General features: G+C 34.5%; 1 long non-coding RNA gene across 1 annotated transcript in view; it reads right to left on the bottom strand.

Annotated features, from left to right (window-relative positions):
- LOC145269621 (uncharacterized) overlaps positions 1 to 16,236 on the bottom strand; it is an 18,661-nt gene extending 2,425 nt beyond the window's left edge. The window contains exons 1-3 of the long non-coding RNA XR_013865141.1: positions 16,122 to 16,236; positions 10,187 to 10,300; positions 1 to 3,402 (exon numbers count right to left, since the gene is read on the bottom strand). The exon at positions 1 to 3,402 is cut by the window's left edge and continues 2,425 nt beyond it. This is a non-coding gene — a long non-coding RNA (uncharacterized LOC145269621). The remainder of the gene's footprint in view (positions 3,403 to 10,186; positions 10,301 to 16,121) is intronic.
- Between the last annotated feature and the right edge of the window lie 11,607 nt (positions 16,237 to 27,843).

Raw genomic sequence — 27,843 nt, 5'->3', positions numbered from 1 at the left:
AGGTTGGTTGTAATCATGGTGTGAGATGTCTTTTTTTCTTTTTTTTCTTCGAAGTTTTAATATTGAAATGGGGTTATTTAAGCCATTTTTCACATTCCATGTTTTTCTTTATTTTTATTTTTCGGATTTTCTTAAGAAGTTTTAGCGTTCGTTTTTCTGGGGTTTTTTTTCCATCATATTCGCGGTTTCTTTTTCCGATTTTAAGAAATTTGTTTGCCTTACATTAGTTTTTTTGTTTGTTTTTTTTTCGATTTTTTTAAGTTTTAACATTTTTGTATATATAATATTAAAACAGGGTGATTACTTCGCATACTCTTTTGTTTTGATTTATTTCTCCCTCGCTTGAGCACACACACCTCTAAACACTTGGGCAACGCTAGGTACTCCCGCTAGTTTTAAATAAAGTAAAACTAAAAAAAAAGATAAACTAAAATTTTAGCATGGAAGAACGATTCTAAATATAAAAAAAATCAAGAATGTTTTAAAAATGAAAATGAAAGGAGAACTAGTTAAATGAAAACAAGTATAACTTGTCTTTTATTTAAATTAAAAAAATCTTTCTAAATGTTTCAGTGCAATTGTTTAATTAATGTACCATTTCACTCTGAAATTAGCGTCGCATCCTTCTGCAATTAGTGCATTCAATTCTTCATATAATAACTGAAATGATAGAAATCTTCCTTTTTATGTCATGTATAAAAACTTGGTATTTCATTATCAATATCCTCCTAGATGCGTCTTTATATGAGGTGACCTATTTTGCTTCTTATAAAAGAAACTCATGTTTCATGACAATATCAATTCTCTCCAGTATGCCTTTGCATATGTTTCAACATATTTTGTTTGCTTGTAAAAGAGGAGCCACATATTTCACAAGAATATGGTTTGTCTCCAGTATGTGTTTGCATATGTCGTAACATATTTTTTTTCTCTGCAAAAGAAGAGCCACATATTGTACAAGTAAATGGTTTTTCTCCAGTATGCTTTCGCATATGTTGTAACATATGGCGTTTCTGTGTAAAGGAAGAACCACATACTTCACAAGAATATGGTTTCTCTCCAGTGTGTGTTCGTATATGAATGACTAAATTTTGTTGCACTGAAAAAGAAGAGCCACATATTTCACAAGCATATGGTTTCTCTCCAGTATGCGTTCGGATGTGTTGTAACATACTTCGTTTGCTTGTACAAGAATATCTACATACTTCACAAGAATAAGGTTTCACTCTAGTATGTGTTTGCATGTGTTGTACCATATACTTTTTCTCTGTAAAAGAAGCGCAACATACTTCACAAGAATGTGGCGTCTCTCCAGTATGTGATCGCATATGTTGCAACATACTTGATCTTTGTGTAAAAGTAGAGTCACATATTTCACAAGAATATGGTTTCTCTCCAGTATGGGTTCGCATATGTTGCAACATAATTTGTTTTCTCGTAAAAGAAGAGCCACATATTTCACAAGAATATGGTTTCTCTCCAGTATGTGTTCGCATATGTTGCAACATGCTTTGTTTCAGTGTAAAAGAGGAGCCACATATTTCACAAGAATATGGTTTCTCCCCAGTATGTGTTTGCATATGGCGCAACATAGAATGCTTTAATGTAAAAGAAGAGCCACATATTTCGCAAGTATATGGTTTCTCTCCAGTATGTGTTCGCATATGTTTTAACATGTGTGGTTTTTGTGTAAAAGCTGAGCCACATACTTCACATGAATATGGTTTCTCTCCAGTGTGTGTGCGCATATGAATCACCAAGCTTTGATTTCTTTTGAAAGTAGAACCACATACTTCACAAGGATATGATTTTTCTCCAATATTTGTTTGTATATGTTGCAACAGATCTGGTGTTTGTGCAAAAGAAAAGCCAAATACTTCAGAAGAATTTTGCTTCTCTCTGTAATCTAATTTGGAGTCCATTTTAAATTTAGAAATCGTGGAGACTTTATAGGAGTTTGTTACTGTTTTTTTTATCATTTTTTAAGAAAAAAAAACGGACTGAAATATGAAACAATCCAGTTTTTATGCATGTACACTTTATTAGAGATTCATAATCTAGATCTAACTGAAAATATATAGATGTATATTTGTTCATACAACTATATGTGAATTGTATCCGTGTTTCTGCTGAATATCAGATTTGTAGACTTCACATTTATATAGATTGATAAAAAAGGAACATAGGTCTAATGAATGTTATAGGATTATATTAAAACTTTACAAGTCAGTTAAATAATGTATAATGACAAATTGGCCATTTTCGTTGCCATAACTAAAGTATTATTTTAATTTACATTATAGTATATTTTTTTGTTTTATTGATTCCTGAAATACATTTATTTAAACCTATGAATGCATAGGTCATATAAATCGAAAAGTAAATTATTCATATGTATTTGTAACAATTATTCGAACTGTTCCAGCTGCCTGCTTCCCACCTGACTACAACTTGGATGTGTTCAAGTCCAACGTAAACAAATTCCTAATGAACCGCCCCCTTAAGTAAACATTTCATCAAATCTCCACACTAACGTAATGTACTTGCAATAACCCTTATCCCTGAGTGGCTTCCGGGCCTTGATAAGTGGTGACCACTGTGTACAAAAAAAAAAAAAAAAAAAATAGTGCCTTGTATAATAGGCCTACAAGTAGAATACATCCATTCATGTAACATAGCACAAATGTAAATGCATGAAAAATGATGTCATCAATAGAAAAACATAAAGATTTTAAAAAGGTTATTGGAAAAATGGTTGAGATCGTGTAGATGCGTTGATGACATTCACCAATAGGAGAAAATAAAATTTTTTAAAAGATCACTGGAAAAATGTTCAAGATCATGTGAGAGATGTATCAACACCAATGAGAGTTGGTTGGTTGGTTGGTTTGTTGGTTGTTTTTGTTTTACGGCATATCAACCCTTTTTGGGTTATTTAATGCCAAATCCAAAGATTTTGAAAAAAAATTTTTTAATCTATTTGTTGTTTTCAAGTCGGTTTCTATTAAACCCATAGTTGGAACCCTAACAGGTACTACCACTCCAAGTCAGAGTGGACCTGCGAGCAACGGTAATTAAAGGGTGGCTCCTCACTCCCCAAAGCTCGCAAGCTGGGGCCTCACCACTGGATATAGTTTAAGGTCATATCCAGGACCAGAATAAATGTTGTACAAAATAAAAAGCGAGTTAAAGTTATTTGGTCTGCTTTGCACTGAAGACTGCATACAACGTGTGGTTTCGTGTACAGTTGGAAGAAATATGTTAGTTTTTTTTTTCAACAGCTAATCATAAATTGTGATTTGATGAATTAAAAAAAAATGTACAGTTCACAAATATATGCTTTACCTCGTTTTCTGATTGTTAATTTTATGCAATTTTCATTTGGTTTTCTTGCTGGATATTCTGCAAAATTAAAAGAATAATTCTAGAAATGATGTTTGTTTCATGCTTTTTGCAAAGGTAATATTTTTACATGGTTAGGTGTAGATGGAGTTATTTTTGAAATGGAAAAATTAGATATAGGTTTCAACATTGTGGACTAAGGAAAATTGAGATAACCATATACATTTTCTTAAGAAGTCCCTGCATTAATTATTAATTAAACATTGGGTGCAATAACTTTCTATTAAAAAGTACATTTGTAATAAAACTAAATATCAACAAAAATTTCATTCATTTTCTTTTTCTTTTTTTTTTTACATAGACATCACCACATTATCAAGGCCAAGAGGCCACTCAAGGATAAGGGTTAAAGAGTGTACAGTAGAAATTGGAAAATATAGTAATCATTAGTAATGAAAATTTGGTAAATTTGATAACTTATATGGAACGGCTCATCAAGAACTTATTTACGTTAGACTTGAAGACAACCATATTGTAGTCAGCCGGAAAGCAGGAAAACGGAAGACAATTCCACAGGTGTGCAGTTCTAAGAAATAAGCTTTGTTCATGGAATCTACGTTTAGGTTTAGGCACAGATAAAGAGTGGGGGGAATTATTGATAGTGTTTACAGTTAGACAAGTATTTCTTGTGAAAGTTTGGCGAGGGGGGACCATAGATTGAAGCTCAGTTGAACACTTTCCATGAAAATAACGATACATCAGAGACAAACTCGCAACATCTCTTCTGTGAGATAGAGGTTGCAAGGAAGAGAAAAGGACATCTCCTACGAGGCTACGAAGTCTATTTTGAACTCTATCAAGGCAGGACAAGTTCTTTCTAGCAGCTCCTGCCCAGATATGGCAACAGTATTTCATCCTTGGACGTACCTGACTCTTATATAGATAGAGAATAGCATCAGCAGTGAGATATCTTCCGGATCGATAGAAAGATCCCACCATTTTTCCAGCGGCCTTGGCAACAGATTTGATGTACGTGTTCCATTTGAGATCAGGAGTAATAGTCAAGCCCAGAAGCTTGTCAAAACTTGAGGCCTCCTGAAGACAAGAGCCATTCATTTCAATTGATGCAAGATGTGGATCAGAATGTTGATGATGTAAAGAGAGAAGTTTGGTTTTAGATGCATTAAAAGTAACCAGCGACTCCTTACCCCATTGTACTATGTGCTCAAGATCAGAGGAGAGAGAATTGGAGAGAACTTGGTCGTTTACTGTCTTAGATGTGCTACCATAAATGGTAGTGTCGTCAGCATAGATGTCTACAAATGATGTAAGGATGTGATTTGGAAGATCATTAATGTAGATCAGGAAAAGAGTTGGGCCCAGGATTGACTCCTGAGGGACACCGGCATTAATACTGTGAGCTTCTGATTTTTGCCCCTCAACTACTACTCTTATGAACCTATCAGAAAGAAATGATTTAATAATTGAGAAGACATTTCCAGCAATACCATAGCTAGAGATCTTATGAAGTAAACCTTTATGCCATATTCTTTGTATAATTTACACATTTTTTGTAGTTTACAAAACGATTCCCCATAATGTTTTTAGAAGAAGCATCACTATATTATTGATTGTCTTAATAAAACAAATTTAATAGAATAATAGTATATGGGTTTTTTCAAATCAGTTTTTATTAAACCCATTTAACTTTGTAAAATTTACACATTTTTTGTAGTTTACAAAAAGATTTCCCATAAATTGTTTTAGAAGAAACATCAATATATCTTAATAAAACAACTTTAATAAACGTTATTATTAAGGAAGCAATAAAGATATCTTTAATTTTCAAGTTAGAGATGTAACAGTTATATCTTTATTCAGCAGAAGGTTCAAAATCAAAGTATAAGACACATTGTCATTAGAAAAAGGAAATATCTACGATGTTAAAACATTGCTTCTGCATCTACCAACAAAAAGCGGAAATGACATTTAAACATAATTTTATAAAAATAGTTTTGTAAATGTATCGTTATTTAATTAGAAATTAAAATAAGTCATCATATTTTTATTTTCATGTAATTTATAAACATATACAAGATTATTATTATTTGTTTTCATATAGTATAGTTTGAAATTTTTCTTATAAAAATAGGTTTCTATGTAAAGAAATATTGAGGTTTAATAACATTGTTGGTTGTTATTTATTTTATTTTTATATCATGTGTTAAATAATGAACATGCTTTAAACATCAATGGAAATCGTAATCGTAAATAATGAAAAGCCATTGTAAATAATGTATTCTTAGTTTTTCGATGATGAACACCACAGCCAATTGTAAGAGGCAGAACCTATCACGCAAATATAGTTGATAGGGGAACCTGGGGCAAAATGAGACAGTGGGGTAAAACGAGACATCACAGATAACTGAAACAGAGAGAGAGAGAGAGAGAGTTCTTTTGTTAGAAGTCTGATCAAGAGATCGCGTGGTAACGCCTTGCCACCAACGGTTACCATTGTTCTATTCAGCCCCGTACATCAAAAAGGGGTAAGTATTCAAAATTCATCTATTTTGATCTATTTTTATGGTTCTGCTGAAATCGTATTCTTTCCGTAGCCTGTCAAGGGGACTGTAGGAGATGCGCACACTACGGCTGTGCAGGTCTAGACGAATGCAACAAGACCCCAATCTTCATTTGTGAGCTCTGTGAAAACTGACTTATTCAGACCAAGATCCGTCTCGTTTTGCCCCAAGCATGAGGTAAAACGGAACAATACAGTTAGCTGAATAAATCATCTGTATTTCTTTTGAAAATAATTTCTCATCTTTTTTTCATTGTGGCATTGTTTTCCAATACTTTGAATGTTCAGTACACAGAATATGGTTTATATGTCAATGCTACCTTTGACAGTTCTTTTTCCATTAAGTATCTTGTTTTGCCTCAGGCTCTCCTATTAGTCAATTGTGTTATGTGTAACGGTTAGGGTAATTGTAAGAAAACAGAGTTTTAAACTATCTCACTTTGAATATGGAAATAAATAAATATTCACAAAAAGGATGTATAAAAGAAGATTTAGAAAAAAATGATAAGTGAAGAAAGACATGCAAGCAATGTGGGTTGAAGAAGATTTAAATGCAATTATGTTTGAAGGAAAGAGTAAAACAACCAAAGTTAAAACTTTTCTACTTACAAGTGATATGTTGACACACAATTGTAACTTTAAATTAATACCACAGACTGTGCGCACTGATCTGTTATCAAAAATACTAGCTTAGCTCGTGTTTTAGTTATGCTCGATGTGGAGAGTCGAGTGTCTGATCTTCATACATATATTCATGGTCTGTAAACAGTTAAGTAAGGAAAAATAGTTTTGCTTCTGTAGAAATTCATTCATTAGTACCATATCTGCCACATTTTCTGGAATGAAAGAGTCTTCTCTGTCAAATAAACACATGCAAGAAAAAACTGAAACACACTAGTTGATTCGGATTGCTTGTGTGCCATATGGAGCATGAGAATATGCTGGACTTGGCAAAAGTAAACCGTTCAGATTATTACTCTTGGTTGGTTGGTTGTTTTTGTTTTACGGCATATCAACCCTTTTCAGGTTATTTAATGCCAAATCCAGTGATTTTGAAGAAAAAATTTTTAATAGAATATATTTGTTTTTTCTATAAGTCAGTTTTTATTTAACCCATAGTTGGGATCCTAACAGGTACTACCACTCTGGGTCAGAGTGGACCTGTGAGCAATGGCAATTAAGGGGTGGCTCCACGCTCCCCAAAGCCCACAAGCTGGGGCCTCACAATCAAATATGATGAATCCATTGGAAACAGTAGCAAATCTGGGATGACATTAACATCGTCGCTGCTATCAGAGGTGCTCACTAATTGACATTTATCAGTTTTGGGCCTAGTAGGTTTTAAGTCTGGTGACTTCTATAGAGAAAGGATTCTATTTGCTTTAACTGTCTTAATTCTATTATAATGGAAGAATTCTATCAATAATACCAGCATTAAATACAGACGCTTCAGAAATATTAATGCAAGCTTTGATGTCTGACTGTATTTCCAGCATGCATAAAAACTGTCCAGAAAAGCATTGTTAAGTTATTCATAGATCAATCAATGGCCAATTGTTATTCAAAAGTGATGCACTGTATGAGAAGTTGTTTACTGACTCATGATCACACCTAAGAATAATGGCTGCAGTGTAACTGCACTAGCTAATGTATTTTTATTTAAGTACATTATTTACTGATAACACAAATCTCTTCTAAAAAAAGAATTATAGAATAATTAATTATTTAGTAATTTTAAAAAATATGAAAATTTAAACACATTCACAATTTTTTAGAAAAAATATAAAGATGGTTATTAAATATAAAATTGTGGTAGTTATTCAAATTTTCTATTCTGTGGGAAAAAAAAACTGCAGATTTACAGATTTTTTTAATAATGAATAAAAATGTACATTTAATGATTTCCTATCAAAGAAAAATAATAAAATATTAAGTTTTAAATTAGAAATTTTAGATGGCGAAGTTGAGTGAAAAAATAACAAAAATTTAAGGTTAGTTCTATAAAATAAAAATAAATAGTTACTTTAAGTTCTGTTTTCACAATCCTGACAAAATCATAATCAGTAGTTGACCTTTGGCTTTCCCAAACTCTACAACAACTACCTTGCTGAATCTTGCTTAAAGGAACCAAACATTTGCAAGTGTTTTGACACTCACTGTCCAGCACAAAACTTGAAGTGGACCCACAAAAAAAAGTCGTACAAACAGCAACATTTAAAAGGGAGATATTAAGTGATCAGACAAAGGGAACAAACTCTTTCTTTATAAACGGCAGAGTTACCTCCCCTACTTCAATTTAGTTGTGAAAGTTCTTACAACCTTTCTGAAGCCCATAAACGATTAAAAAGGATTTCCCATCAACAAATTCTCTCTTATTGTTTACTTAATATGTTTTGAAAGCACCAATGGCATAACTGAAAAAATACTTAGCAAAATAGTCAAAAGTGAAATTCTTCCGGTGATTGAAGGTTCAATTCTCAGTTTGAACAATACTAAGAATACAATTGCAGATTAGTTAACACTTTTCAGCTTATGGTTGACAGAAAGAGAACATACTAATCCATAGATTTTTTTTTTTTACATGGAGGTCACCACTTATCAAAACCCGGGGGGGCACTCAGGGATAAGGGTTATTGCGTGTACAGTAATCAATGAGATAGTATTGTAGTAATCATTAGCATTGGAGATTTGATATAGTGTCTTACTTAAGAGGGCGATTTGTCAGGAATTTGTTTATGCTGGTCTTGACATCCAAGTTGTAGTCAGGTGGGAAACAGGCAAACAGAAGAGAGTTCCACTGTCGTGCACTTCTAAGAAAGAAACTCTGCTCATGGAATTTACGTTTGGATTTAGGCATAGATAAAGAGTGGGGAAAATTATTGACAGTAGTTTCAGCCAAACAGGTGTTTCTTATGAAAGATTGGCGAGGGGGGACCTGAGATTGCAGCTCAGATGAGCACTTGTCATGGAAATAACGATAAAACAAAGACAGGCTTGCAATGTCTCTTCTGTGGGAGAGAGGCTGCAGGGAAGAGAAAAAGACATCTCCCACTAAGCTACAAAGTCTATTTTGTACTCTGTCAAGACAGGATAGGCTGTTTTTAGCAGCTCCTGCCCAAATGTGGCAGCAGTACTCCATCCTTGGACGTACTTGGCTTTTATACAGATAGAGAATTGCATCAGTAGCGAGATATCTTCTGGAGCGGTAGAAGAATCCCACCATTTTCCCAGCGTCCTTGGCAACAGACCTGATGTACGTGTTCCATTTCAGATCAGGAGTAAAGGTCAAATCCAAAAGCTTGTCAAAACATGGAGCCTCCCCAAGACGAGAGCCATCCATTTCAATTGATGTCAGATGGGGATCAGAGCATTGAGATTACATAATAAGTTCTCTTCAAAATTCAGTATAATTTTTGGTGTAAAACAGGAAGATTCCCAAGTTCAACTTAATGATAAACTTAAAGAGATTACGAGGTAAAGTCTTCTGAAACGTGAAAATAACACACAAGCTAAATATGGTAATCCTAATAATATAAAGCACATTAACATTCAGAAACAAAATGCGATTTGAAAAGCAAATGCATTTTGTGAAAATAACACAGAAGCTGATGATGGTAGTCCTAATAATTAAAAAATATTAACATTCAGAAACCAAATACTATTGAAGATCAAATATATTTTTTTCATTTTCGTATAATTTTATAGAGAATGTTGTTTTAAGTAAATAAATAATAAAACTATAAAAATTTCCAGCCTACTTTTATTATTTCCATTCTGGTTTATACTTAAAGATCTTTAAAACTATTTTTGACTTTACCTTATGAAAATTTGAAATTTCCTATTTTAATTTAAAAACAATACTACAAACAGTATTAATTTCTAAGCAAAAGATTAATAAAGGTTGTGGCGTCCAAATTTACCTCATAAAAATCTTTAATTTAAGGAATAAAATAAACTCACACAATTACAACAATTATAAAAAAATAATGAACATTAAACATTTTTCACAAATAGATATTAACTACCTGTTATTCAAAAACATTTCAACATTAAACAGTCTGCTTTCTTAAAACAGCACAAAGATTTGAACTATAGATATATGCAGTTTTTATGTTTTGTATAAGTCTGTAAAAATAATTAATGAATAATTTAGGTTTAACAATAAAAAATATGAAGGAACGGTTGTAGTGGTCAAATCAATTTTAAAATAAAATAAACTCATCAATTAAACATTAAACATTTTTACAAAAATTAAATAAATACCTGTCATTTTATAACTATTTCAGCATTAAGCAGCCTGTTTTCTTTGAAGGGCATGAAGCTCTGCTCATGGATTGAAGCTATAGCAATATGCAATTCAGATTTTCTGGCATATGTCTGTAAAAAATTTAAATCAGATAACTTTGTTTAATACAATAAAAAGACATGAGGAATTGTAATTTATTATTAAAATTGCATTTATAAAATCAATAAAAAAATATAAAATTTGGCAACAGTGCTTTTTTTTATTAGTTCTTCAAAATATGACTTTAGTAAAATAAATATAACTTTAGTAAAATAAATATAACTTTAGTAAAATAAATATAACTTTATTTGTTTTATTAGTTTTTTTAAATATAACTTTAGTAAAGGTGCTGTGTTCACACCAGATAATACATTCCCACTAAGATTTAAATAATAGGTTCATTATATTTTGTGATCATTAATTAATAAATACTTAATATGACATTAAAACTTTGGGAAGAGTGCCATTTGTTTAGGAAAGGAATAAAGTCACAATAGTAGAAACAGGTTGTAATGTACTTTAATGTAATACATACGCAGCAGAAAGACCTATTTCTGAGGCTTTAATCAACTGAATTTTACAATGAAAATGCGGCAAGTGGCCAGGACTGCATGTTAATAAAATGGAAAGAAAATAAAGAAAAAGCAGACGGCAAGATCACATGCGAGGAGATATGCAAATAAAGAGAAAGTCACTTTAATAAGAAAGTTATTATAAGAAAACTAAAACACAGGTTAACAGCTATTTATATTTTATAGCATTCTTTGCTAAAAAATTAAAATATTTCCTCTAAACACTGAAATTTTTAACATTTAGTAATATGCTTATTGTGTAGTTTTTTTCATCTCACCATTGTCTGAAGATAGCGGTTTCAATCCTACCCAAAGCCGGCCAGTGGTTTACTTGGCCAAAAATGTGGTGAGACGACAACAACTACGGATGGCAGTGATTGCTGAGAATGCAGTTAGGAGATTCAAAGTTCCTATCTGTCGCGGTTACCACCTGACAAACGCCAGAGGAATAGTTGGCCAAAATATTGTGAAAAACAACAATCAATAAAGATCAAAATGACAACTAAGATGAGAATAATAGTCCGAAATAAAAATAAATGAATATTTAGTAATATGCTTATTGTGTGTGTGTATGTTAAGTAGCTCAGCCGACAAATGAGTATATTTAAACTGAATTTTAAAATAAATAAATAATCCTTAGTGGTGCAGTCGGGTTTCTTGGTGTGGTGAAAATTGTGGGAACGGCCTCAGTGTGCACTTTGCCCATGAAGCATCATGATGCTGAAAAAGGTCCAAGATGGTGCCTGCAGCCTTATATAACAATGCAGTCTGGCAGAATCTCATGTGCTCTCATGCACATATGCAAATTTGGAGGACTCTGTCTTTTATAAAAACAGGCCACTGGAGCAGATCGGGACAGACATGAAAAGGAGTCTACGGAAAGTACCAACAGACACTGCTGCTGCAGTGAACTTAGGTTTTGTGTATTCTTTTCTCTTTGCAACAACAAGCTATTTCACCATACATTTTTTACCATGGACAGATCCGACCTGAAGCTGATAAAGAATTCAGCTATGGTCATCCCATTGAGGCTCACTAATGGGGCTTATGCCAGTGGGCTGTTGCGGGCGTCGTTGAAGCTCAATGAGCTTGGGTTGGAGGAGTTGTTGGCTAGAGCCCGAAACATCCTAAAGGACGATGTGGAGCAGGTCTCGGCAGTGGTTGATGCACTGGAATCGCCTACAGAGGGCCCATGGTGCTATAATATGTGGTGTCCCCAACCACTTCGCCAGTGACTGCAGAAGCGGTGCGAAGTACACCCCGGACTATGGAGCATGGAAACCGGGAGGCTGTCACAGATGCAACAAGTTAGGCCATGTAGCACAGAACTGTCCGGAAAACGGGCAAGCTGTGGTGCCAGCACCCTCCCCAAAGCAACACTGAACAAGATGCTCCCTGTAGTGATAGTACGAGTTGATGGGTGTAGGCGCTCAACGCTGGTTGACACCGGATACTTCCAAACCCTCATACACAAGAAATGTTGCACCGCATGGATGAAACAGAAGGTCCCAGTATTAACTATTGGCAGAGGATCGCTGGTGTATTGTGGGGTGAGCATTGTCCGTATAAGCATTGGCGATGCCCCCCCCCCCGGTAGATGTGAAGGCGTTGGTGGCCGACAGGGAGCTTCTTGGATACAACCTTCTCCTTGGAATGGACACTATTACACAGCTGGGTGGCCGGTGTCGGTGATGTGAGGATTTCCCAATGCAAGGAATAGGTCTGCGCGGCAATCACTCTTGACGCATCCAACTTCCACGCTGAATATGACAAGGGCATGAACGCATGGACTGCATCCTGGAAGTGGTCAGGTGACCACCCACCAGTGTCTTTGCAAAATCGGCTGATGGTGTATCCTCCTCCAACGTGGCTCAGGGGGCAGTATGAGGCAGAACACCAGGTTTGGATGGATAATGACTAGCTGGTTCCGTACCCAGAGGACGAGCTTGGGCCACCAAAGGGGCTGATCCCCCTGATGGCTGTCAGGCAAGAGAATAAACAAAAGATCTGACTCATCATGGATTACCGGGAACTCAATGAATATGTCAACCCACACACGGTGGGGGCTGATGCCTGCGCACATAAACTGAGAGAGTGGCGGCAGCAGGGGGCATACACAGAAATCCTGGACCTGCGGAGAGCCTACCTGCAGATACGCATTGAGAAATCGCTGTGGCCATTCCAGATTGTCGAGATCAAAGGGACTCACTATTATTTGACCAGGCTGGGGTTGCGCCTGAACGTGGTCCCGAACATTATGACAGCAATTATGCAGGCGATCTTATGTCAGGATGAAGCTGTGCGGCAGGCAACATCGTCATATATTGATGACATTTTCGTGAATGAGAGCCTCATATCTGCCAAGGCTGTGAAAGAACACTTTGAGAGCTTCAGGCTGTCGTGCAAGAAGCCAGAGTGCCTGCAAGATGGATTGAAATTTCTTGGCTTGCATATGAGTGGCAGCGCAGATGGACTCCGCTGGGAAAGAGGTGGTGACATCCCAGAAGTTCCATACAACATCATGTCGGAGTGTTTTTTGCGTCTGCGGAAAACTGGTGGACCACTTTCCCGTGTGTGTGTGGCTCCAGGTGGTGGTGGCAGCCATAAAGCGACGTGTGACTTCCATGTCAACAGGATGGGACGATGAGGTGCGCGACCACACCCTGCGAAGCATGTTGGTGGAAGCTGTGGCCAGAGTGACCGAGGACAACCCCGTGCAAGGAAGCTGGTGCATCAACAGGAGCGAGTTTACAGTTTGGGTGGATGCCAGCTCACTCACCCTTGGTGTTGCTCTGGCAGTCAACGGATTTATCGCAAATGCCTTCTGGCTTCAGCTGGAAAATGACACCGGGCACATAAATTTCGCTGAGCTTGATGCTACACTCAATGGGGTAAATCTGGCGCTTCAATGGCAGGCCAAAGTGCTACACATTGTCACAGACTCCATGTGCATGCATTGGTAGATAACTGATGCCTTGAGTGGGAAAGCACGGTTAACAACGAAGGCATCAGCCGAAATGCTAATATGGAGATGACTTGCTATCCTGATCGAGATCAATGAATTCAATCTGGCCATAGATGTGACACTGGTGCAGTCCTGTCAGAATCGCATGGATTGCCTGACCAGAGAAGAAAGAAGTGGACGAAGCGGCACCTGTGAATTGCGCTGCAGTGGGGCATCAGCTTAGCCGGGGCCGTGTTGATGATGTCCATTGCCAAAGCGGGCACTTCAGTGTGAACCAAACCCTTTACTTTACCCTATGTGTCAAAGAGGGACGTAAAATCTGTTGTGAGGAGCTGCAAAACCTGTTGGTCGAATGACCCAGCACCGGTCCAGTGGAAGAAGGGAAAACAGTGTGAGAGGAAATTGGAACAGGCCTGCAGCGGATGTAACTCACCACAATGGTGGGCATTTTTTGATGCTTATTGATTGTGGACCGTCTAGATTTGCATTGTGGCGGCAACTTCACCGGCCGGACACGGCTGCCATTGTCCGTGAGCGGGAAAGTGTTTTCCTCGAGCGTGGTCCCTCTTCTGAGATACTGGCCAACTTTGTTAGCAAGCAGTTCATACAGTTCACAGACGGCTGGGGTATACATCTGCAATTTGGGTGCGCCCATGTGCTTAGTGGGAATGGAATTATTGAGAGAAACCACAGGACTGTCAAGACCATCGCAGCTAGTAAGGGGTGTACAGTGCCTGAGGTGGTCTATTGGTATAACGTCACCCATAAGGACAACATTTCACCCTCTACTGCGCAGCTGAAGCACTGCACAGGTACCACATCAGGGTGAAAGGCATGGAGACATGCCCACTGCCTGAACCGGAGGTGACGAGAGAGAGTATCAAAGAGGGGGATGTTGTCTGGGTAAAGAACCCCCATGGCAAGTGCAACACACGCTATGGAACTGGGCATGTTACTGAGGTGATCACCCTGCAATCGGTGTGGGTTGACAGGATGCCATGTCACATCAAGGATCTTCGATCGACATCACAAGCGTAGCCACCACTCAGCGATTAGAGTGAGACTGGATCCAAGATCAGTGAACCATCATTCTGGGTTACGCCAACTTTGTCGGACAGCGAGCCTGAGATTAGCAGCCTTAGGTTCACCGACACTTAAACCGAGGATGAAAGCACAGGCGAGGACGAAGCCCCCAATCCCCCTCTCCGAAGAAGCACCCAAAGAAAAAGGTCACCGCATCCCTGCCCTCTCTGTGATGATGATATCAGGGGGGAGTGTGGTGAAACTTATGGGAACGCAGGCTGACCTCTTAAATGGCCTTGGTGTGTGCTTTGCTGATGCAGTGTCATGATGCTGAAAAAACGTTCAAGATGGCACCTGCGGCCTTATATAACAATGCAGTCTCACAGAATCTTGTGTGCTCTCGCGCACATATGCAAATTTGGACGACTCTGTCTTTTATTATCTGGTGCAGATGGGGACAGACGTGAAAACGAGTCTACGGAAAGTACCGACGGACGATGCTGCTGCAGTGAGCTAAGGTTTTGTGTACTCTTTTTTCTCTGCAACAACACTTGGCAAGGGAATAAAGTCACAATAGCAAGAATAGGTTACCAAAGATTTTAATGTAAATAAATAACCCTTGAAGGAGCAGTCGTGCACATAATAATTTAAAAATAGAAGACATATGGTAAGAGTGGCATTCCACGGCATATGTTGTTAAAAAAAATGGTAAATTTTCAGATTAGGTCCACCTCCACAATTTTCTTTTAAATGACGACTTTTAGAGGTTTTCGGCCATACTGAATACGAAAATCTCCTTGAAATTTTGCAGAAATAATTAGCTATCGAGATATAAAAAGTTGTATTATGCATTGTATTCTTTGGCGGCCATCTTTGTTATGCGCATAGATTTGTTTATGGCGCGCACGCGCGTAAAACGATGGCCGCCAAAGAATACAATGCATAATACAACTTTTTTATATCTCAATAACTACTTATTTCTGCAAAATTTCAATGCGATTTCCGTATTCAGCTTAGTAGAAAACTTATAAAAGTCGTCATTTAAAAGAAAATTGTGGAGGTGGACCTAATCTAAAAAAATACCAAAAAAATAAATATATTCTCATAAACACGAAAACTTTTTTTAACATTCCGTATTATGTTTATAGTGCGCATGTGTGTAACTTTAATTATGCGAAACCTTTAAAAATACATTATTGGAAATAATTTTATATTACCATTCTTAGTTCATATGCAAAACACGGAATGTTGACTATATCAAAACTAAAGTGAAACATGATTTGGACGCGTCAAAATAGTAAAAAAAAAAAAAATTTTAAACATGTAAAAGGATTACATTCAAGTAATACTTACTTATTGTTTGTCAATCTACTTTTAACAAAGAAACGACTATAAAATGAGTTCATTAAAACGAGAAGAGTTTGACGGGTTGAAGTCAATAGTTTAAGATGGCGACCGGAAATGCAAGTTCGCAGAAAATTAAAATAATTATTTTCATTCTTTTGTGATTTCAAGTTTTTATCTTTATTTTTATTTTTTTTTAAATTACGCATTGTGTTAAATTTAAAATTATAATTTTATTGTAAAAATTTTATTCATGGTTTTTCAACAATAAAACAAATCACTCATTTTTATGCAACCCCCCCCCAACTATTTTTAATATGAGTGCGGATAAAAATAAACACAAACATAATTTATTTTATTGTCAAATTAAACAAGAAGCACGATTACACAAGAAAATAAATATTGCATCCAATGTTAAATAATGTTTTTGGGTTTGTACACATAGATTCGATAAAGTTGTCAAAAGAAACATATAACAAATAAATGTTATCAAAGGCAAGATAAGTTACTTTTCTGCCAAACTTGATATAAGTAAGTTTGGGAAAAGGCGTTATAAATAATTAACTAGACAAAATACTATTAAAACCCACCGAATATATGTCAACTTATGTCACGGTAACTTATATTGAGCGAGTTTCTAACAGTATTTTATCTAGTTTTTTATTTATAATACCTTTTCCCAAACTTACCGTGTTAAAGAGAGAGTCCAGCGCCATTTTGAATTTTCCGATACATCGGGAAACACTGTATATTTTTTTAGCTGAATAAACATGTTACATTAAATAAAAACACTGAAAACATATCCAGTTTGGCAGAAAAGTAACTTATCTTGCCTTTGATAACATTTATTTGTTATATATTTGTTTTTTGACAACTTTATCGAATCTATGTGTATACATTTGTTTGTTTTTTTACAAGGTGCTCACCCCTTATCAAGGCCCGGAAGCCACTCAGGGATAAGGGTTATTGTAAGTACAGTACGTTGGTGTGGATATTTAAAGTGTCTACTTAAGGGGGCGGTTCATCAGGAATTTGTTTACGTTGGACTTGAAGACATCCAAGTTGTAGTCAGGAGGGAAGCAAGCAGACGGAACAGAGTCCCACAGGCGTGAAGTTCTAAGAAAGATGCTTTTTTCACGCAATCTACGTTTTGATTTAGGCATAGATAAAGAGTGGGGAAAGTTTTTGACAGTGGATTCAGAGATACGGGTGTTTTTCGTAAAAGATTGGCGAGGGGGGAACCAGAGATTGGAGTTCAGACGAGCACCTGCCATGGAAATAACGATAAAACAAGGATAGGCTCGCAACGTCTCTTCTGTGGGAGAGAGGTTGCAGGGAAGAGAAAAGAGCATCCCCCACTAAGCCACGAAGTCTATTTTGTACTCTGTTAAGGCAGGATAGGCTGTTTTTAGCAGCTCCTGCCCAGATGTGGCAGCAGTATTCCATCTGAAGCGAGGTGCTCGCTGGGCAAAACAACAAACAGCTCACTTAAAATTAATTTTTCAAAAACATTAATAAGAAAATAAATATTTAGAAAAATTAATTAAAAACAAATAATCAGACTTGGCTTGTTATAAGAGGTGTAAATTTATTTGCCCTGGTGTATCACACTCGTGTTTATTTTGAGTCCGAAAAAAAAAGAAGAGGAAATCCTTCCCGACTGGTCAAATGTTTTTGGCGTTAAGTTGGAAAGAAACGATAAATTAATTTCCTTTAGAAAAGCCGTTCGGGTAAGGAGCGGAGTGAATAGATAAGAAGAATGTGTTTCTTTTTTTTGTGTGGTTTCACCATTGGAACCGGCACAGGGTGTGTCACGCACGAGCGACAGAGCGTGGCAGTAACACGTCTTACTCCTCTGGTGTTCGCGAGCAAAAAGAGAGCGAGAGACTCCTTGAATTTAGCGCCATGGCTTTTTTTTGTCTTTTTTTGGAGCTCTCCGAAAATGGCGAATGTTCAATGTCACTGTCAGAATTAGTTCCGGGGTAGACGCTACACATCCTTGGACGTACTTGGCTTTTATATAGATAGAGAATTGCATCAGTAGTGAGATATCTTCTGGAGCAGTAGAAGGATTCCACCATTTTTCCAGCGACCTTGGCAACAGACTTGATGTACGTGTTCCATTTCAGATCAGAAGTGAAGGTCAAGCCCAGAAGCTTTTCAAAACATGGGGCTTCTCCTAGATGAGAGCCATCCATTTCAATTAATACCAGATGGGGATCAGAGCGTTTAGAATTTTTTAAAAATCAGAATGATCAATGTGGACAAGATCTGAATAGAAATTAAATGAATTAAATGTTTGTTTTTATCTATCTCCAGGAGTAACGAGGGCACTTCTGAAGGACAGTGCCACAATAGTAACAGAGTCGAGTTATCGACCCCTGTTCTTCGAAAGAGAAAGGCTATCTAGCGGCCATTATGTGAACCTCAAATATAAACAAGTGTTTACGATAATACAAAAATACATAATAACGAAATAAATAGCACAAAAATATATAGAAATCGAAATATTGATTGGCTAAGAAGTATCAAAATATAATTTTAGTTTATTAATATAATTTTTTATGAGTGATTCAATGATTCATAAGTGGAAATAAGATAATAATAATGATAAAAAAAAAAAGAAACATTTGTTTTTTACGGTGAGGTTGTATAAAAATGTAGCAAAATATAATTTTAAAAACATGAAACATTTATAGAGGTTTAAGAATAATTTGTTTTGTTTTTTTTTTGTGTCTTTTTTTTTTGTTTTTTTTTGCCGGAAAGATTGTATAAAAATATATCAAAATATAATTTTAGTTTGCACGCACTTTTAGAAAAGGAAGAGTTATCGACATCTGTTCTTTGCCTTAAAACGAAATCTGTCGGCAGTTATTGAAACTAAAATGCACACATTCGGCGAATGTGACATTCGCCTCATGTCACTGACATGCAGAAGTGCCATAAAGAGAGGGCACAAGGCAGAAACAAATCACAAGAATGACTGACTCAAAGTCTGCAGTAACCTGTGTCCGGTCAGATTCAGTTACTGACACTTAATTCAAACAGTAATATTAATTCCGGTAAAAGGTTCAGTTTCTCAAATTGATAAATTTAGTAAAATTGCAGTTTAACTCATTGTACTCTTCAGCTATGTAAACCAGAAGTTAAACAATGCTGTTATTAAATGATTATCGTTAATAAATTTTAAAATATAATTATTTCAACAAAATTAAAGAATGATAACTATACTTTGTCTAATTAAAAAAAAAAGAAGAAGAAATGGATTATTGTCAGCATTCGAACATTCTCAGTTCCGATCGTTTTGTTTGGTTCTCTCGGATTCGACTCTCGCCATCTTAACTGCCGACCTTATATTCCCTCATTTCAGTGTCTAGCCTCATTGATATTCAAATCACATCAAACCGCATCCCCCCCCCCCCGATCCTTAAAGTGACGAAATTTGGGAGTCGTCACCAAAATCCGTTTTTTTTTTTTTAGGGTAACAAATTAAAAGGGGGGGGGAATAATGATAAAAAAAGAAAAACGAAGAAATGATGACATGAAATACAGACCCGAAATGAGATTAAAATGAACCGAATTTATTTAAAAGAAAATAAAATGTTATGATTGCTTTTATTTTCCAAAGCTAAGGTAAAAAAAACAAAAAAAAACTTTAAGGTAACATATAAATAAAAAAAAAAACAAAGAAAAAAAAAACAATTCTTACTTGAAAGAAAGGCTTACATGAAAAGCACATACAAGAAATAGAAAATAGTTCTTTCAAGTCTTTGAATTCAGTCCTTAAAAAAAGTTTTTTGTTTTTATCAGGAAAGAAAACATGCAAGGCTTGGAATGTACAGTTTTTTTTAAAGTTTTTTCTCTCTTCTCTGTCTTTTTTTTTTAAACAAACAAGTTTGGTTATCTCTTTTCGGGGCATGGAAATCCTTTTCTCTGAAAAAGGTTGTCTTTTTCTTCTTCTGCTTCTTCAGAAATAATTTTCCTTTTCTCTGAAAAGGGTTGTCTTTGTCTTCTGCCCTTTTAGAAATTATATTCCTTTTCTCTGAAAAGGGTTGTCTTCTTATTTCTTCATCCATTCGAAAGGGGACGAAGAAAATGAATTGCCGAGTATCTAGTTTAACACTTTGGAAAAAAGAAAACAAATGAATAAAATGGTGACAGTCTCTGCCCCACTTTATCTTTTCAATAAATAGTTTATTTTTGAACACCAATTTCAACCACTCCTATTTATGCCAGTTCATCGAAGGAGCCTGGAAGGCGAGAATCTTTCTCTCAATATATCTTTTCTGGAACTGACTTGGTAAAAGCGCAAGAAAAGGAGTCCCTGGAATTGTTTCACAGCAGCCAATGATCATCAAGCAATGATGATGGAATACTACTACGAAAAAGGAAAGGCACAGAGAGAGAGAGAGAGAGAGAGAGAGAGAGAGAGAGAGAGAAATGTCCACGAGAACTATATGACAAAAAAGGGAGGGGTAAGAGTGACGCGACGCACGCGCACACACATTCGCCAGCTGAAAAGATCTCTATATACGTATGACTGCTGGACAACGGGGGCCAAGATGAGAAGGGGAGGGGGTAAAATGAATGCTGCAGACTAACCAAAAATGCTGAACTCCCTTTCCTTTTGCATTGTTGAAGGTGACGTCAATAAAAAAATAAAATTGCGCCAAAAGATTACCTCATAAACTTAAAACCTTACTAGCCTTTCTACTAGCCCACTCAGATATCCTTGCTAGTCTCTCTTCTAGCCCACTCTGCTCGGCCAGACACAGCTAGCCCACGATACTTAGCTAGACACGCAGCTCGTTAGAGTTTTTCCTTTCTCAATGCTTTAAACTTTTAAAGTTTGACGTGAATCATCCTAATCTTTCCATTTTTCAATGCTTTTAATTATTTCAGTTTGATGTGACTCATTTAATCTTTTTCTTTCTCAAGGGTTTCAAATCTTTTTTTTACACAGGTCTCACCACATTATCAAGGCCAAGAGGCCACTCGAGGATGAGGATTAAAGAGTGTACAGTAGAAATTGGACACTATAGTAATCAATTCGGTAAATTTGTTAACTTATATGGAACGGCTCATCAAAAACTTGTTTACGTTAGACTTGAAGACAACCATATTGTAGTCAGCTGGAAAGCAAGAAAACGGAAGACAATTCCACAGGCGTGCAGTTCTAAGATAGAAGCATTGTTCATGGAATCTACATTTAGGTTTAAGCACAGATAAAGAGCGTGGGGAATTATTGATAGTGTTTTCAGCTAGACGAGTGTTTCTTGTGAAAGTTTGGCGAGGGGGACCATAGACTGAAGCTCAGTCGAACATTTTCCATGAAAATAACGATACATCAGAGACAAACTCACAACATCTCTTCTGTGAGATAGAGGTTGCAGGGAAGAGAAAAGGACATCTCTTACGAGGCTACGAAATCTGTTTTGAACTCTATCAAGACAGAACAAGTCCTTTCTAGCAGCTCCTGCCCAGATGTGGCAACAGTATTCCATCCTTGGACGTACCTGACTCTTATATAGATAGAGAATTGCATCAGTAGTGAGATATCTACTGGATCGATAGAAAAATCCCACCATTTTTCCAGCGGCCTTGGCAACAGATTTGATGTACGTATTCCATTTAAGATCAGGAGTAAGGTCAAGCCTAGACGCTTGTCAAAACTGGAGGCCTCCTGAAGACGAGAGCCATTCATTTCAATTGATGCCAGATGTGGATCAGAGTGTTGATGATGTAAAGAGAGAAGCTTGGTTTTAGATGCATTAAAAGTAACCAACCACTCCTTTCCACATTGTAACAAGTGCTCAAGATCAGAGGAGAGAGAATCGCAGAGAACTTGGCCATTTACTGTCTTAGATGTGCTACCATAAATGGTAGTGTCATCAGCATGATGCGACTCGTTTAATCTTTCTCTTTCTCAAGGCTTTCAAATCTTGAACTCGGAAATAGCTTCTAATTAAAAAAAAAAAAAAGAAGAAATAGATTCTTGTCAGCATTCAAACATTTTCAGTTCCGACCCATTTAGTCTGGTTCTCTTAAACTTGACTCCCGCCATCTCGACTGTCAGCCGTATATTCCCTTATTTTAGTGTCTAGCCTCATTGATATGCAAATTATATTAAAAAAAATCAAACACGTAAAACTGATTTTCAGAAGTATTTATTTCTATTCAACATTTGTAACTTTCGTTGCCCTCTTTCGGAATATAATGTACATTTTACTTGCAGTAGTTGAATTTCCATGGGTATTGCGATTTACATTTGGGAGAAACTATAGGATTTTCTGCTCCTATTGAGTGAATGAGAGATCCTGCTAAACTGAGGTCATTTTATTTTTCCATAATTTTTTTATAATCCAGTGTGTTCGATATTTTTTGAAGTTGGATTATCCCCCACTTTAAGAAACGACCTTTATCTTACTATACTCTCGTGGGGAGCCTAGTAAATAGAGACACTGTGTCTGAAACCGGTGTTAATTATATGTTCGTATTTTCCCCAATATATATATATATATATATATATATATATATATATATATATATATATATATATATATATATATATATATATATATATATATATAAAGGGAATAAGTATATACCCTACTATTTTGATTTATAATGAACACGTACATTTTCTCGTACTGAATGTCTATGGCTTGTGAATTAACCAGATGATATTATGACAAATATGAATTTAGGAAAACTCGTCTCGGGAAAACTCGTCTCGGGAAAACTCGTCTCGGGAAAACTCGTCTCCGGAAAACTCGGCCCCTTTCGCTAGGTAGGAAAACTGGTCCCTTATTGAATAAATATCGATTGAAAACACATTTTATGATCGTTCTTGAAGGAGATATTGTTTTTTTAAAATAGACTATAGCCCCCCCCCTAAAAATTATTTTTATTCGTTTAATTTTTTTTTTTTTTTAAATAAAATCGATTGCCCGTTTTCTACCTAACTGGCTAAGTTCTTAGTGGTTTCACTTATTTTAAAGCGTTTATTATGTTCATACAAAGTTAATTACAATTTTTTTGTTTCTTATTTTAACGATGTTTTTTGGAGTCATAAAAACAATAATAAAAAACAAAACAAAAAAATTAAAAACTGGGAGCGTTACTTTTTTGTTTTGGTTTTTTAATTATGATAGTTTTTTGTTGTTATGTTTTTGTTTTCTCTCATACCAAATGCACTCATGCGTTATTTAAAATTATAATTTTATCAATTATCAACATTTGTTGTCATCCTGTCAAATTTTGCAAAAATTAACTAATAAATTAAAAGCGAAATATTTTTTTGGCGCGAGAGATGACATGTGCTAACAATCTCTCGTTAACTAATTTTTAATTTTTTTAATTTTTACTTCAAAATTCTAAAATAAATCATTAAGAGAAAAAGTAATCACTATATCTCCCTCCGAAAAACAACCAACAAAAATGAAATTAAAAAGATTCTTGATAAACGATAGCGGGGTTTTCAAGAAAATTGATTAATAAATTTATTTAGTGATTACTTTTTCTCTTAATGATTGATTTTAGAATTTTGAAGTAAAAATTTTAAAAATTAAAAATGAGTTAACGAGAGATTGTTAGCACATGGCATCTCTCGCGCCAAAAAAATATTTCGTTTTTAATTTATTAGTTAATTTTTGCAAAATTTGACAGGACGACAATAAATGTTGATAATTGATAAAATTATAATTTTAAATAACGCATGAGTGCATTTGGTATGAGAGAAAACAAAAACATAACAACAAAAAAACTATCATAATTAAAAAACCGAAACAAAAAAGTAACGAAGAATCGAATCGCTCCCTGTTTTTTTAATTTTTAGTTTTGTTTTTAATTATTGTTTTTATGACTCCAAAAAACATCGTTAAAATAAGAACAAAATAAATTTGTAATTAACTTTGTATGAACATAATAAACGCTTCAATATAAGTGAAACCACTAAGAACTTAGCCAGTTAGGTAGAAAACGGACACTTAGAAAATCGATTTTATTTAAAAAAAAAAAAAAAAAAAAAAAATTAAACAAGTAAAAATATTTTTAAAAAAATATTAGGGGGTGGGGCTATAGTCTATTTTAAAAAATAATATCTCCTTCAAGAATGATCATAAAATGTGTTTTCAATCGATATTTATTCAATAAGGGACCAGTTTTCCTACCTAGCGAAAGGGGACCAGTTTTCCGGGGACGAGTTTTCCCGGGACGAGTTTTCCGGGCACCGACAAATATTGTATTATCCGTTAAAGTTTACTTTATCTAAAACTTGTTCAGTTCGCATATCTGCAATTACTTTCGTATTTTGTTGTAAAAAAGGATTTCTAATATGTTGAAGATATTTATGATAAGTTTCAATAGCGAACTTTGTTATACTAAGAGTTTGTGAAAAAACAAGCTCCCTTTTCTTCGCCTTGGCCTGTATTTGCATTTGGCTCATTCGAAGATACACATGTGACATTAGTAGCATGTACCCTCCCCCGACGTAGTTGTATATTCAAACTCTCTTCCCACTTTTTTCCTAGGTTGCATTTCAGTGAGGATATTGCTATAAAGAGTGTTAAACGTTATTCTTCATTTCTAGTCAATTAACTTCCATATAGAAGTTTGAATTTTAAACAGTGGCGGCTCGTGCATGGAGCTGTGGGAAGTGCAGCAGTGCACTGCAGCACTGCAGCACCCCCAAGTTATTTCTACACAATATTAATGATAAAATTAAAAATAATACATTTGTTTTATTATTTATTTATTTTTTCTAAGTGTACATTATAAAATAGGCACCGCCAAAACTGGGGGGGGGGCAGGTCAGTACTTTTTGACGGACCGTCTTTTTAAAAATCTACCAAAAATCAGGTAATTATCCAATCAACACGAAATTTTCAGCGATTATTAAGAGAAGAATGAACTTTATAGCGGTGTACTTATTTTTCATAAACGATATATATATATATATATATATATATATATATATATATATATATATATATATATATATATATATATATATATTTGCTTACAAGACCCCCCTTGTTTTGAAGTGGGAACAAATATGCTTAAAATAATCATCTGAAACTGAACACAACATATTGTCTTGTTGTAAGGGACAGAATTATAGATTAAAAAAAAAAATTGTTTGCATACCTTATTTTGACGTCTGAATATCAGAACTTCGATTGTGTTTAATTATCCCGCTTTTGAGTTTTGAAGTGTGAAATTCGGTGAATATGTTAAGTAAAATAATTAATTTAAGTTAAGCAAAACAAAAAAAATTTTTTTTAAATATTTATACGAAAAAAGCCATTTTAAAATCTTTGATAAATGAATTAACAATTTTTTTTTTTAGCGAGCCGAATAATGCATGCATGACCATTATTAAACAGGGCATGCTTTGAAGAATCGATACCAAAAAAAAAAAAAATTCGATAAATATTGTGCCCTTTGTGTTAAAAATAGCATCATTTTTTTCGGTGCCGTTTGAAAACGTTTGCCGCCTTTCGACTACGGTGGACCAAACGCGCTGAAATAATTTTTTTTTTTATTCTGCTTTAAATTGCCTCCCCCCGCCCATTTTTGGGAGCCTGGACCCCACACACATACACATTAAAAACCAAACTCATACAAATGGTCACCCATCTGGTACTGGCCAGCCTTAGCTTAATAATACATTGAAATTTTCGTCACTGAAAAATAAGTTTTTTTGGCCTGTTTGGTCTTCCATAGTTTGCTTCTTATCAAACGCAAACGTAAACAGTGTCGACCTAGACTCTAGATCGACGCGAAATAACTGGTTACATATATGAATAAGTGGAATTATTTGAAATCCAGGTACTTATATTATAATATTTTTGCATATTCTCTTAGAAAATCATCTTAAATCTTAGTTAGACAATAAATAAATAAATTAATTATTTCAAAAACACTTTTTTTTTTTTTTTAAATATTTATGTACGTTTTTTGTGCAAGACAAAAAATGTCAATTGTTAACTTTTTGGGAAAATTTAACATTTAAAATTTAATTAAAAATAGTAAAAAAAGTTTTACATTATTCTGTTTTCTATATGATAAAATTCAGGGTTTTATCTTTCTGGAAAAAAAAGTTACTCAGAAATAATGGATTTTAATAAATGTAATTTCGTTTTAAAAAACAACAACAACTTGATTTTGCGGCCATTTTTGGCGGTGCCTATTATAAAATCATTAAGTTTAATGTCGGTATCTCCAAATTCATATAAAAACAAAAATAAAACTTGCTTGGAGCGGTGAAATTCACAGTTCACTTAATGAAATTCTCTTGTGCGCATGCGTACTTGAGACAGCCGATGAAAGCCGCTTGATGTTTATTTACAATTTAAAAAAAATTATTATTAAAATCTGCATATAACGTGTTCTTTGTTCTGGTACATAAAATATTGTGCTTTTTCTTTCTTTTTTTTTATTTAAATACGCACACTTTTAGCGTTGCGATTTAATTCGGTCGCAGACGGAAATATATAATATGCAGAAACTTTTTTTTTTTTTTTTTTTTTAATTTAAGAATTCAGGGATTTAGCAATGAAGCTAACAAGCGACCAAGGGTAAAAATTAAATATACAATAACTAAATCTTACCATGAAAATAAAGTTACTTTTCCATCTACCTGCCTTTTTATTTGTTTTAAGTGGTTTTAAATGCTATTTATTTTGCAACAACTAAACTTTACAAAAAAAAAAAAAAAAAAAAAAAAAAAAAAAAAAAAAAACAGACTGTTTATATTTTTCCTAGAAGCAAACAAGCGAAGAAACAGTTTATGTTGAAAGTACATTTTAGTTAGAAATCTTTTTAACTTGTATGTTTTAGATATAAAAAAAAATTAGCATTTGTTTGCCCCCAACGAGGACAATGTTAGAAGTTTTACACTTTGAAAAATGGATTTTTTACACAAGGTTTTTTTTTTTTTAATTAAAATGTGTTTGTAAGTAAAAAATAAAAAATTAAAAAAAACAGTTTTTATAATTATGCATGTTTAAACTTTACATTGAATTTGTTAGTAGATGGGGCACTGGGGCACTGGGGCAGATAATACGCATTAAAAAAAAAGTAATTAGAAATCCTTCTGGACTGAAACAATTTTAATTTTTTGTTTTCTTTGGGGAGAAAGCTACATTAAAATTCGATGTTTTATAATGCTTACATATGACATCCTATTTTCTTATAATAAATCTCCACTTTATGTCGATCTTTACCGGCATGGGAAGGTCAGTAAATAGCCAAAATTGTTCTTTTTATATAAAAAGCAAGTTGTTAAAAGATTTGTAAATAAAATTTTGTATCTTTAAATATTTTTGTTTGTTTGCTCACTATATAAAAATGTAATTTTTTTTTTATTTTGTATTTTATTTACAAATACATTTTGTTATAAATACATTTTTAAAAAATAAATTTTGTAAATAAAACTGTTATTAAATAAAACGCTATTTTCAAATAGTAAACTCCTAAATTAACCCTCGTAGGGAGGCAAGTAAATTTCAAAGTTTTTCTTTTTTGTTTTTATAAAAAAAAATAAGTTATTTTTAAAAATGTTTTTCGTTTGTTTGCAAAAAAAAAAAACGCAAACTTTTATTTAATCTGAAAAGTCTAAAAGGAATAAATGTATATATTATTTTTATTATTCTGTAAAGTGTACACAATTAAAAAAAAAAATTTTTAATAATTTTTTTTTTTTTTGAGTATTATCCATTTCTGATTG

The sequence above is a fragment of the Euprymna scolopes genome, chromosome 45 (assembly GCF_053919585.1).
Source record: "Euprymna scolopes isolate OS-2025 chromosome 45, ASM5391958v1, whole genome shotgun sequence".
Classification (NCBI taxonomy): Eukaryota; Metazoa; Mollusca; class Cephalopoda; order Sepiida; family Sepiolidae; genus Euprymna; species Euprymna scolopes.
The sequence above is the reverse complement of the archived record's forward strand: the minus strand, read 5'-3'. Positions and strand labels throughout refer to the sequence as shown.